This window comes from Miniopterus schreibersii (genome assembly GCF_964146895.1).
Source record: "Miniopterus schreibersii genome assembly, chromosome: 14".
Classification (NCBI taxonomy): Eukaryota; Metazoa; Chordata; class Mammalia; order Chiroptera; family Miniopteridae; genus Miniopterus; species Miniopterus schreibersii.
In genome coordinates, this window is record NC_138114.1 from 53134294 (window position 1) to 53147798 (window position 13505).

At 52.6% G+C, this 13505-nt stretch overlaps 1 protein-coding gene across 3 annotated transcripts in view; it reads right to left on the bottom strand.

Moving 5' to 3' along the window:
- Positions 1-13505, bottom strand: part of PTPRE (protein tyrosine phosphatase receptor type E) — a 101292-nt gene that overhangs the window by 69747 nt on the left and 18040 nt on the right. Inside the window, exon 1 of one of the 3 annotated variants that reach the window (XM_081157672.1) lies at positions 3267-3319. The exons of the other annotated variants lie outside the window; for them this stretch is intronic. The gene's annotated coding sequence lies outside the window, so the exon portion shown is untranslated. Of the gene's footprint in view, positions 1-3266; positions 3320-13505 lie in introns of those variants that run through there. 3 annotated transcript variants of the gene reach the window in all.

Below are 13505 nucleotides of genomic sequence, written 5' to 3' on the forward strand. Positions count from 1 at the left end.
CTTGGGTATTTGTGTTTTCATATAAACTATAATAGAAATGCAGCAGGAAGCTGCAACTGCTCCCTAAGTTAAGAGTCTGTAAACACTCCTGGTGGGGGGCCAGCCTTACCTGCCACTGCTAATACCTGGGAGGGAGTCAGAGAACATGGTTTATAGCAGAAAACCCCCAAACTCCCCGCAGAAAGGATGAACCGGGTCCACACTTCTAGCACATTTCCACAGGGATGCAAATCAATTTAAGGACTTAAAATAGCCACAGAAATGGGGGGGGGGAGCACACTCCATGAGTTACCATGGGAATTACTAACTGAAGCACTGCCCTTGTGTTTTCAAGATCCCTGCCATCCGTGTGACATTTAGCACGATCAAAATCTCAGGGAGGCAGCATCCATTTCCTGCCACTTGATGATTATAAAAATATCATTATGGAAGTTCCAAGTACAAGCTTCGTAAGAAGTAACCCCTACGTCGTGGGGGAGTGGGGTCGTGACACGCTAATTCCAGACCTCCACCCTGGACCCCAAACCAGAAGTCAGGTGCATGATCTTCAAAGGGACCCGAGAAACTGGGACGAGAGACACCGAAGCCCACGTGCTCTCAAGGCATCTCAGTGGGAGGGTTCACGCGAGGCCAGCTGACCGGACACGGCCTGTCACCCGCACGCAGGTGCCCTGTGATCCAGAGAACCGGTCAGCCTCCCAGCAGCGCCCTGGGGAAACTGCCGGTGAGTCTGAGTTCCGAAAATCACGCACCTGACCGCGAGGCCTCATTGAAAATGAAACCCTCCATGGGGGTCACTGGGGCAGAGAGCTTTTTTGTTTTGTTTTGTGGTGTGTTTTTTAAATCATTATTTGAACAGAGTTTGCATTCCCGGATGTGGCCAGCCCGTGTCTTAGCGAGAAGGATTATTTGTCGCGTGACGTGAGCGCCCCTGGATTATGAAGGCCTCGCCCAGGCCCTCGGATTGTTAAAGTAAGTTTTCCCTTACAACTGAGGCTTGTCCAGTTAGCCAAGGGCGGATAAAGTGGAAAGAAGAACTTCATGAACTCTTAGAGGCGGCTGGAAGCATCATCTACCTAAAAATACATTCCTAGAACTTTAGATTCAATAGAGGCAGAGTCACCCCCGCCAGGTGGGTGTGCGCCTGGCTGAGCCGAGCGCCAGGCAGCGCTTACGACACAGGTCCTGTGAGCCTGGCCCCGGGAATGAGTCCCTTCACCCTTGGTCCTGGGCCCCTCACCTGCCTGTGGTGCCCAGAGGGTTAGCAGAAAGCACACCTGAGACTCGGCACAGTGTCCTCTCCCCACTGCTGCCGGTCGTCCCACAGGTGCAGGGCACTGTCCCTGGGCCGCCTCCCCTGTTAGGGCCGGAGCCAGGGCCCTGGGAGGCCAGACTTCCCCTTACCCCTGGGCCCCCCCCAAGAAGGAGAGACTGGACGTTTACTATGTTTGCAAATGAAAGTAAAAAAGGTAATAAATGCTTATTGTTCAATGAAATTACAGCAACCCAACAACACAGGATGGAGAACTGAGCGTCTCTCCCACCCCCAGAACAAGCATCTCCTGAGTGGTTACCGTATGCCCTGCATGGCGCAAGGCCCACCGAGTGTCTTCTTCCACTCGCTTTCATTCACAAACTCATTCATTCATTCACTCATTCATTCATTCCACAGGCACCTGCCCAGTACCCACAGCATGCCCGGGCCTGCGATGCCTGGGGACAGTGCTCCCAGGACAGCCTGGGCCCTGCTCTGTGCTGCTCCCATCTTCGGGGAGACAGGAATGACTACATCAGCACAATATATATGACCAGCAAGTGCAGTGACAGCCAGGAAGGGATGGGCAGATGCTGGGGACAGAGAGCCACAAAGCTGAGTGACAGCAAGTGCTCTGGCCAGTCTCAGAGGCTGCACTTTCCCTCGCCAAGGCCGGCGTACAGCTGGCACAGGTGTCACACAACAGGGGAAGGGGCACCGGCCTTAGTCAGGAAGTCTCCACCTGTATGTGCTGGCCTTGGTCCTCTCTCAGGCTCCAGGCCACCCCTGGCCCTCTGGGGGAGCCCCACGCCCCCTTCTGATCACTGGGCAGAGAGAGGCCTCTTCCTAGAGAGAAACACCGAGCCCCCACTTCAATCCCACCCACCCCCGACTCACTGCCCAGAGAGAGGCCTCTAAGGCAGTATTTTCAATTCTCCACCCGGACGCCGTCCAAGCAGCGCCCGACAAGTCAACACTGTCCTCGTCTCACCTCCCACCAAAAGGGAGGCTGTCACCATCCACGATGCGCAATGATTAGGCTGCAGCTGGGATATTCCGCTGAATGTCTCATCGCCCTCATTTGTGTGAGCTGAAAAAAGCACTTCTATGCCCCGAAGAAGGCCACATACATGCGGGACATGTGGGGGGTGAGTGAGACCCCTCGCGCCACAGCTCCGCTTAGGAAGGCAGTGCGCTGGCACCGTCTGAATGCGCACTCACAGCAAAGAGAGGGCAAGCGGGGGCCGCTCGCTTCTGTATCAGAAAGTCTCACATTGCAGGGCTAAGGGAGCTAAATGACCATGAATTCCAGCAAAGTCGGGGCAATGGCAAATTCACACAATGACTGGACCTACTCAGGTTCCGGGGATTCAAAGCTACGGTTGTGAAAAGATGACTGTGTGTGTGTGTGTGTCCGTGTGCGTGTCCAGGAGCTCAGGGTCAGAGGGGACCAGGGGAGGTCAGGGGTGAGACCGGACCCCAAGGGGATGCAACGGCTGTGACAGGTGCAGAAGCACAAGGTGAGAATCCTGAGGCCTGAGCACGTGAGGCAGAGACGTCATCCCAGGGCCAGGTCCTGGAGAAGCTGATGAAGGACCTTATAAAAGAGCAGATAAGAAATCTCGATCCATGGGGCACCTGGATGCAGGGTCTTGACTGTCCTACAAAGAAGTCTGGTTGTAACTTGGACGGAGTGTGGAGAATAACCTAACAGGTTGGAAAAATGGAACCTAAAAAGTACAAAAATTGCACCCAGCTAATGAGACTTCCTCCTGGCCACTGCAAGCCTGGTGACAAACATTCCAGATTCTATCCCTGGACTCCACTGGCTGAGTGTCTACTCTATTTCCTAATTCAGTCTAAGGCCAGCATTACTCTAATCTCACAATCAGACACAGACATTACAAAAAAAGAAAATTACTGACCAATTTCCCTCATGAACACAGATGTAAAAATCCTCAGCAAAATATTAGAAAATCAAATACAGCAACGTAAGAAAAGAATTACATACCACAACTAAGAGAGATTTATCCCAGGGATGCAAAGCTGGTTCAACATATGAAAATCAAGCAATGTAACCCATCACATCAACAGGCAAAAGAAGAAACATCTCACGATTGTATCAGTAGAAACAGAAAAAACATTTGACAACATCCAACACCAATCATGATAAAAACTCTCAGCAAACATAGTAGAGGGGAACTCCCTTAACTTTATAAAGAACATCTACCCAAAAACCTACAATCAGCACAATACTTCCTGTTGAGAAACTAGATGCGTTCGCACTAAGATCAAGAAAAAGGGAAGGAGGTCCCCTCTCACAACTCCTTTTCAACATCACACTGGAAGTCTTAGCTGATGCAATAAGACAAGGAGAGGAAACAAAGGTATGCTGATTGGGAAGTGAGCAATAGAACAGTTTTTATTCACAGATTTATGTAGAAAACCTGAATTAATTAAAAAACACACAAAACCACAAAGAACCTCCTGGAATTACTAAGCAATTATAGCAAGGCTGCAGAACACAAGGTTAGTATTAAAAAAGTCAACTGCTTTTCTACATATCAGTAATGAACAAGTGAAAATATAAATTAAAAATCCAATACCATTTACATTAGCATGCCCAAAATAAAAAACTTAGGTACAAATCTTTCAAAATTACAGAAAAATCTATGAGGAAAATGACAAAACTCTGATGAATGAAATCAAAGAACTAAATAAATGGAGAGATGTTCCATGTTCATGAATAGAAACACTCAGTATTGTCAAGGTGTCGCTGCTTCCCAACTTGATACATTGATTCAATGCAATCGCAATCAAAATCTCAGCAGGTTATTTTTGTGGATATTAAGAAACTGATGCTACAGTTTATGTAGAGCAGCAAAAGACAAGTCTGATAAAGGGCTCATCAATAATATACTAAGAACTCTCAAAACTCAACAATAAAAAAAATAAGCAAGCTGATAAAAAAAAATGGGCCAATGACCTGAGCAGATACGTCACCGAAGAAGATACGCAGATGACAAAGCAGTGTATCAAAAAATGCTCCACATACGTCATCAGGGAAATGCAAATTAGAGCAACAATGAGGCACCACCACGCACCTATCAGAACGGCCAGATCCCAAACACTGACACCGCCAGACGCTGACAAGGATGTGGAGCCACAGGAACTCTCGCTGCTGGTGGGGATGCAACATGGTACAGCCTGTTTAGGAAGACAGTGTGTCCTTTTCTCACAAAGCTAAAGACACTTTTATCGTACGATCCAGCAATCGTGCTACGTGGTATTTCCCCAAATGAGTTGAAAATACGTTCACACAAAAACCCGCACGCTGATGTTTATCCGTAATTGCCAAAAGGTGCAAGTGATCAAGATGTCCTTTAGTAGGAGAATGGACAAATGAGCTGTGGAACATCCAGGCAATAAAATGCCATTCAGACTGAAAAGAAGTGAGCTATGGGGCCATGAAGATGAAAGGAGCAACCTTAAATGTATATGACTAAGTGAGAGAAGCCAATCCCTAAAGCCATACATGTATGTGGGATTCCAACGACATGCCATTCGGGAAAAGACAGACAACACAGTAAAAAAGGTCAATGGTTACCAGGGGTTAGGAGGGAGGGAGGGAGGGAGGGGGAGGGATTGGTGGAAGATAGAGACTTTTTAGGGCATTTTCTGAGGGCACTATAATGGCGGATACACCTCACATACATTTGCCAAAACCCATAGAATGTAGCATGGAGTGAACTCCTGAGTGAACAGTAATGTAGACTATGGACTCCGAGTTAGAATGACCCCCCTTCACACACGAATTGTTGAAGGAGCCCCACTCCCTCCCGGACTCCGAAGGGACGTCCAGGAAGAAGGAAGCCATTCCCCCGGCAGCCCTTGCCCTGCCTCTGTCGGATTCACCAGGCATTTCTCTGTCGGGTACGAACTGGCCCTCACCTCCAGCCACCTCCCAGGTCCCTCGGGGTGAAGCCCCAGTGCACACCTGGCCTCTCTCAGAAACCTACGGAGCCCTCCACAGTGACATCATCGAGTCACAGCCAGGACAAGCAGGTGCTCTGCACAGGTGACTTCCTTCCTCTTTTTGCAGGGCCAGGTGGCAGCCCGACACCGGGGACGGCCTCCAGGGGTCAGCCAGGGTGACAAACAACACAGAGAAGGCGTTTCTGTGCCTGGCAGGTGAGGAGGGAGGGGTGACGAATCTCGTGGAAGGAAATGCATCAGCGACAGGAAAGCAAATGGCCTGGCCCACCCCACACCCTTCGGGGCTGAGAAAAAAAGGCTGCTCTGGGGCCAAACGCCTCACTCCCGTGGGCCTCGGGGACTGTCCTGGGGAAACACGGCCCACTTCCCTGAGGACGTGTCGTAACAGTGTCTTTGGTTTATTGACAAACCCAGTTCCTGTGGAGGAAGGCCACACGCCCCGTCCACACCAGCTTCCTTTGCAGAGGGGGTGGCATTCAGTGTTGGTGACATTTGTGATGAGAAAGGGGCCTCCCCAAACAGGAGCCAGAGCAGAGAAAGCAGCACAGATGCCCAGGGACGCGGAGCTGAAAGTCTGGTGAGCTTGTGCACAGGGCCAGACACCGACACCGCCCCCCACTGCCAGTCCACTCTGGGAACCTCCCCACGGCCACCTGCCAGCTCCTCCAGTCACCCTGCTCTGTCCCATCCGAGTGTCTCAGGAGTGGCACAGATGAGACTGTCCAATCCCAGCTCCATATCCAACAACCTCAAACAACAGCATGTACCCGGCGCTGAGCTGAGCTGGATGCATCCCAGCCGACCCTGCCCACCCCAGCGGGCAGGCCCGGCTCCGGGCATGGTCACTCCCGCCAGCCTGAGGAGCGGCAGATGTGAGGGCTGGGGAAGCCTGGAATTAAAAGTCAAGGGGAGCCCTGGCCAGTTTGGCTCAGTGGTTGGAGCGTCGGCCCTTGGACTGAAAGGTCCCGGGTTCGATTCCGGCCGAGGGCATGTACCTCAGCTGCAGGCTCCATCCCCGGCTGGGGAGTGTGCAGGAGGCAACCAGTCGAGGTGTCTGTCTCACATCGATGTCTATCTGTCTCTCTCCCTTCTTCTCTCTGAAAAAGCAGTGGAAAAAATATCCTCGGGCGAGGATTTTAAAAAAGGTCAAGGGGAGAACAGACTAAATCCCTGTGGGAAGTGCTGACCCACCCAGAACAACGTGGCACCGAGCCCTCCAATTCCACGGCCTGAGAAAGTGAAATCGGGCGCCTGCCCCAGAGGCCTCCACCTCGTTCCAGGCAGCAAGTCCCTGGCACAGGGCCGTGGAAGGGGGCCCTCGGGCACTGCCTGGTGTGGGAGGGCCCCCCCCCTTCGCCGCGCAGCCCCGACCCCGGACTCGGAGGCCACGGGAGGCCGCAGGCTGCTCTCAGCGCCTGTCCTCCCAGGTGGGACGCGTGCTGTGACAGCTTCAGGAAGCCCTGCAGGCCAGCGGGGGAGACCCCGATGAAGGACCAGCGAGGTGTTACCCTCGACAGTTTACAGAGTGCGGAGATGGCGGTCGGACCCGGGTGGGGCTTCCTTACCTACAGTTGGGGGGGAAATGAAATCATCTTGGCACAGTCCAGCTTCTTCGGGATGAACGCACCCCACTGCGAACTCCGACAAACACACAGCGACGCTAAGTCGGTGCAGACGCGAGCCCATGCTGCTCTGAACAGCACGTGAGAGGTGGTTCCCTAAATAACCTCACCTCTCAGGTCACATCTCAGGCTCACGGGATCTTTCTGTTTTCCTGAGGACAGGCTGTGGGGATGCCGGGCAGAGTAACAGGAAATGGAGGAAGATTTGGATTCTGTAAGACCGAAGAGGTCAGAGTCTCCCCAGGGTGTCGGCGCTGTGGTCAGGGACGCCGCCCGGGCTGCTCTGAGGGGACCAGAGCGCTGCACTCGGCCTGCACGGGGCGCCGGGCTGCCCGGCCGCCTGGCCTGGTCCCTGCTCTGCACACTCCCTGGCTGTAGGCGAGGGCTTTGGGACCCGTGTCTGGGTGTACAGCAGAGCCTTTGGGAGTGCCCATGGGGACCTGGCTCGTGTCGTTTTAGCGCGGTGGAGGAGTGGAGTCGGACTGTAGAAAGGGCAGGGGGATGGAAGTAAAGAAATGAACCAGAAATGCATCCGTTCGGGGGAAAGCTGACTGCCCAGAGAGCAAATGCAGCCAGGAAGCCAGGAGACATAGCCTGTTCAACTCGCCGGGTGTAAAAGATAGGCATTAAAATAAAAGTAAATATGTGCACATGTATGTGCACGTGTGTGTGTGTGTATGCAGTTGTTCACGTTTTATAATTGTAACTAACATTTCACAGAAATAGCTGGATGCTCAGCCTCTCTTGAAAAAATTAGATGTGCCCCCCGGAGCTGCGTTCTCTGCGCCCACCTGGGTGACCCGGAGCAGGGGCGCCCCCTGTGGCTGGAGCCGGTGCTGCTCCTCCCTGCTCGGGCCCACCCGGCTCTCCTGGCCCGAGGACCACACCTGCCTGGCACGTGTGCTTGTGACTCCGCCTGGGGCTGCTGTGCCAAGGCACGGAACAGAACGGGCACTCAGTAAATATGTGTTCCCGTGACTGCTGAATGGCAGCTGTCCAGGAATCCGGGGGAGGGGAGGGGAGAGTGGGCAGAGGGCTCTGGTTGGAAGTAGTTTCATCTGAAGCTAATCCGAGCACCCTCTGCAGCCTAGCGCCCGCCCCGCCTTTTCAGTGGCGCTGACCTTGACCTCGACCTCGACCTCTCAGCCAGGCCAGGGCCTCCTCCTTCCACCAACCCCTCCCCTCCACTCTTTCCTGTCCTGCCCCACGCCTGCTGCCAGGGCAGAGGGCTCTCCTGCTTGGGAGCCTCAGACAGGGCCCTGCCTTCGCCAGCTCGGTTCTCCGGCTAGAGGCTGTGCCCTCCCCGGGCTCACGTGGGAAGCCCTTCATCTGTTCGTTCTCCAGCCCGAGCTGGGCCCCGTCTGTGTGCAGGGGCTGCTGGGCACCGAGGGCGAGGGGGAGGGCGCACAGCCTCCAGGGAACACGGACAAGTGAACTGGGCGTCAGACGCAGCAGGACAGGTGCCACGGCAAACAGCCCTGCGCACTGGCTCGTTCTGTGTCCTCGCACAACACCCCTGGGGGCGCAACGGCGGGCCCGCAGCCTAGAACCGACGCCCGCGGCAGGGAACGTCCAGGGCGCAGGGTCAGCAGAGGGGCCCTGCCCTGGGGACAAAGCAGAAGTCCCTAAGGGCTTCTGAGAGGAAGGTGTGAGGTCATACTTGATCAAACCTGGGTAGGTGTCTAGGACAGAGCAGAAATGCCCCCCTGCCTCTCCTTCGGGGCCACCTCTTCTCCCCGGGCCCTGCCCCGCCGGGCTCGGCGTGGGGCTCACCTTGGGAGCCCGTCCTGCAGCCCTGGCCACCTGGCCGTGCAGAACCCGTGTCCCAGGGAACTGCCTGGGATCCCAGGGAGGCTCGGGCCCTGTTTTCTCTCTCCGTGTACCCCTCCACCGCACACCGAGACGTAGGACCTGCACCCCACTGACCCTTCAAAAGTGTGCCCCACAATTTCCAATGATAACAAAGAACCCTGTGTTGGGGCCCCTGACTTGTTTTTTTCTCTGATAATGAGCCCTAAAATGTCAGACGTGTGTTCATCATCCAGATGAACAGCATGTCCTGCAGGGCGGCCTCGCAGACGGGAGTGTAAAAAACGAAGGACCATCAAGGACTAAGAGGAGGGTCCCCACAGGGCTCTCCCACTGACAGCACGACTCCCACTGTCAGTACCAGGGAAAGTCCTAGAGTCGTGTTTCACCGAAAAAGCTACAGTGTGACCCGCAAACCCGACCGCACTGGCTGCGACACCTGGAAAGGGGTGTCGCGGGGTGGCTGCTATTTAAAGATAGTGGACAGTGGTTAGTCGTGGCCTTGTTCGGACCGGCATTCAGAGCATTTGGTACCAAGGGGAAACATCTCTCGGCGGTAGCAGCTCTGACCTGTGGCTTCCTGGAGTTTGTCACGGGGATCTGATAACACAACATCCCGACGCGTTCCCCGGAGCGCCCCGGGGCGATCAGGTCCAGGCAGGACCAGAGGAGAGATCTGGGGCCGGGGAGGAAGGTGCCGCCTCCCAGCAAACACCTGCGCTAATGGAGATGACAGGCTCTGCTTCTTTGTTTCCATTTCCAAACAGTTACAGTAGCAACGATACTAATTGTATCAACTCACACAAGTCTTACCAGTAGCGAAAGGCAATATTAAGAGGTGACATCACGTGAAATAGATCTTAAAACTGTAAAAAAAAAAAAAAGTGATATTGATCCAGCAATTCCGCTTGTGGGTAAATATCCAAAGGAAATGAAATCGATACGTCAAAGAGATACCTGCACCCCACGCTCACTGCAGCATTATCCACAACAGGCAAGTCATGGAAACAGCCTGAGTGCCCCTCGATGGACCAGCAAGGAAAGAATATGTGATTTTACACACACACACACACACACACACACACACGATGTTATTAAGTGGTCTATTTAAAAAAGCATAAGCAAGGAATTCCTCCCTTTCCCTACTGAGATATTGATTCTCCCCAGATGAGAAAGGACCCCGGGACTCCTGCTCCCTCATTTGCAAAACGCCTTCCCTGGTTTGGACAATTGCTAGAACCTCCTCTCAGCTCGGAAGTCCAGGATTCCAATTATAAATCACACTCCTGGTTTAATACGAGCACGGGTGGAGCGGCCAACCATTGATTTGCAAGAATCCCAATACGAGGGAGCCGCACAGGGTGCTGGCGGGGAATTTTAATCAAGCGGCTGACGGGAGGTGCATTTTATTTCTCCCTGAGTCAGGGGCCGGGAGGGTGCGGATTTCTCAAGGGGCATTGGCGTGTAAACAAAGACAACTTAAGTTACATATTTAAATCCTTAATCCCAGAAAAAGAAATGCTGCAGCCAGGCCCCTGGAATCAGCACCTTCGGCTCCGCCTTCTGTGTACTGTCCAGGCGTTTTGAGGAACTAAAACACCAGAGTCACCTCTGCAGGACATGATGCAACAGAGGGAGGGGCCGGGAGCCCCAGGTCTCAGCGCCTCTGCTGTTTCTCAGACACCCGCCTTCCCTGTCCAGGGATCATTATTTATGTCCTTGGAAGGACGACAGCAACGGATTAGACATGATCAGCTCACTGGCTGCCAGCATGTGGGCCGTGGGACAGTGCTGAGCATTCAGTGAGCTTGGGTAAGGGCTTCTGGGGGGGTGCGACACCCCCCGCCTGGGCTTCCCAGCGCTCCAGGCCTCAGCAGAGCACTGGGCTGGGGGACAGGGACAAGTTTCTCGTCCTTCCCCATAAAGGGAACACGGACCGAGGGCGTCCTGTTCAAGCTGGGTCACATCAGCCCAGAGTTTCCTAAACCAGGGCTGAGCCAGGGAGGCGATGAAGGTGCCGTGTCCATCAATTCCTCCCCTCGGGGAAGAATGCGGCGTTCGGGGAGACTGACCATGGGCCAGCTACGCACCAAGTAAATGAGCTTTCCCAGTGTGGAGAGGCAGCCAAGCCCAATTTGCAGATAGCATCTCATTTCTTAAAGGGTGGATTTCAAAGCCATGTCCCAAAAGGCAAACGTGTGTGGCGCTCTTCCCAAAGCAAATAAATATCCTAACACCTCAGAGGACAACATCATCTTAACAACGGTCACACTCACCTCTCAACGGTGAAGCACCAGCGACGCCCGCGAGGGAGCCCAGTGTGTCCGCAGGCACTGCCGGCCCTCAGCAAACTGCTTATGGTGCAAAAAAAGGGGAAGTCAAACCTCATCTTTTCTGCTTTGATTCCAAGATTATTCTCTGCAAAGAGCCTTCATTACAGAACCTCACCTGTAATGGTCCCAGACTTTCTCGGGACACGTGTGAGGAACACAGCTGGGTGAGTTACAACCACTGCCACCTCTCTCCCCCTCTGTCCCTCTGTCCCTCTGTCCCGCCCCCCTCTGGCTGTTTAACTAGCAGGCGTCTAGCTCGTCCTAAATTACAAATTCCCTTCTTAGACATGACTTCATTGACTCCTGCATGAGAGAGGATCTTTCTCATAATGGGAAACACTGAGGTTTAAGACCACAGGCCTTGCCAAAAATGGGCCAGCCTGGAAGTGTGGGGGGCTGGGGAGAGAAGATGGAATCCAACCCCTCCAACCCCAAACCCTGTGCTCCGCCCTCTGGGGGCAGATCCCTCTTCCCAGGTGGGAGCGGCGGCCCTGAGCAACCCCATGGAAGAACACGTGGTGTGAGTTTAGGATTACTTTCTCTGTGAAATGCCAGGGAACCTTGGACACATTCTTCATGGTATAATTCAAAGGCTTTTAAAAATTAATTTGTGATTAAGCTTGCAAGGAGAGTCCTAGAAAACTTAAAATATGCCATACAATGGAGCACGCTTTTATCCGCCGAGCCTGAGAATTCTCTCTGAATTTCATTTGGCCCACGGTATAAACGGTGCCTCATTCCATCCAGAATGTGTGGCATGTGGCTGTGTTTTCAGGAAAGAGAAAAATCATCTTAATTTATGTAAAGAGTATTTCTAAAGACATGCATAATGGGGTTGGCGAGGCGTAAACACTGAATGGTATCACAGAATTCTCCTAGCACATTCTGTCTCGGAGACAGAAACCTCCCTCTGCCGCAGACAGGCACTCAGGAGGCCCCGGAATTGGTTGTTCCGCTGTTGATGTGTGTGCACAGGGGGGTAGGCAGAATTCTAAAACCAACCCCTAAAAGTCCCACCCCTCAGCTTTCTCCATCAAACACTAACCCAGGTGCTGCTGGGAAGAGACTCTGCAGTTGGAATTAAGGTCACTAATCAGCTGACTTTAAAACAGGGAGACGATCCTGGATTGTCGGGTGGCCCAGTGCAGTCCCAGGAGGGATGGAGGAGTGAGAGGTGTGGCAGCAGAGCTATTCAAAGCAAGAAAAGGACTCCACCCACCAATGCTGGCTGTGCAGACAGAGGAAGGGGGCCAGGAGCCAAGGAATGGGGGTGTGTACAGCCTGAGGAACACCCCCGTCTGAGAGCCGGCATGGAAACAGGAACCTCAGTCCTACAACCACGGGAACTGAATTCTGCCAACACCTGAATGACCTTGGAAGTGGATTCGTCCCAAAGCCTCCCGCAAGGACCCAACCCTGCCAACACATCAGCTTCACCCTGTGAGACCCTGAGCAGAGAACCAGCGAGACACAGACAAAGCGGTGACCAGTGCTGATCCACCAAAACGATGGGATTAGTGACGGGCATTGCTCTAAGCTGCTAAATTTAGAGGTAATCTGTCACAGCAGCAATAGGAGACTGATACAGGTGAGTGATCGAGCGGCCACAAGCACCCATGTGCAAATGAGCAAAAGCACCTGTTCCCACCCTCCTTGCTCTGTGGCCTAAGGGACAGGCCGAGTGGACAGGAAGAGGTTGAAGCCTCAGAGATGGGCCCACATGACATTCACAAGACTGACAGGGACCCCACGGAGGTCCTTTCTAATGTTCTTGTCCTTTCACCTGCGTCAATCTCCATTTTTTTCAGGGGGACGATACACAGCTAGAAGCTAAGAATCTTTTTTAATGTCTCTTGTTCCCCAAACCCTAAGCACTGAACATACATTTGCATGTGCTTAGCCCCCATGTGCCAAATAAAAAATTCAGGGCACCTAATTATCGCTAAAGCACATTCTAAAGGAATAATTAACACATGTCAGAGTTCCTCACTGTGGCACAATCTTTTGGGGCTGAAATTAATTTTCTACATATACATTATATTTACTTCCCCCCCCCCTTTCTGGTGGGAAGAAGAAAATCCTGAGTAAGGGCTTTCATTGAATGAAAATAAAACATTATAGCAAGACGTTCTATACCTTATGTTCCTAAACAGGAGAACCACAAAATAAAATAAACTATTACATTAATCATAAATAAGCATTATTGTTCCTAAAAATGTTAACCACTGAAGACTGTATTAAAACCTGACTCATACATTCGGTTCTGACGAAGCCAAAATTAGGCTGCCCGTTTAAAAGGGTTGACAAGAGACTTTGAAAAAAATATCTCAATTAGGTAAAAAGCATCTTTGCTGGGAAACGAGTTCTACTGGGGAACTGTGATAAAAGGCAGAAATCAGGACAAAAGAAAATGTCAATCCACAGTGCTGACAACCACAGGCAACGACCAAACGCACTCACGTTGATATTCTGCGTTAAGAAAGGGCTCCT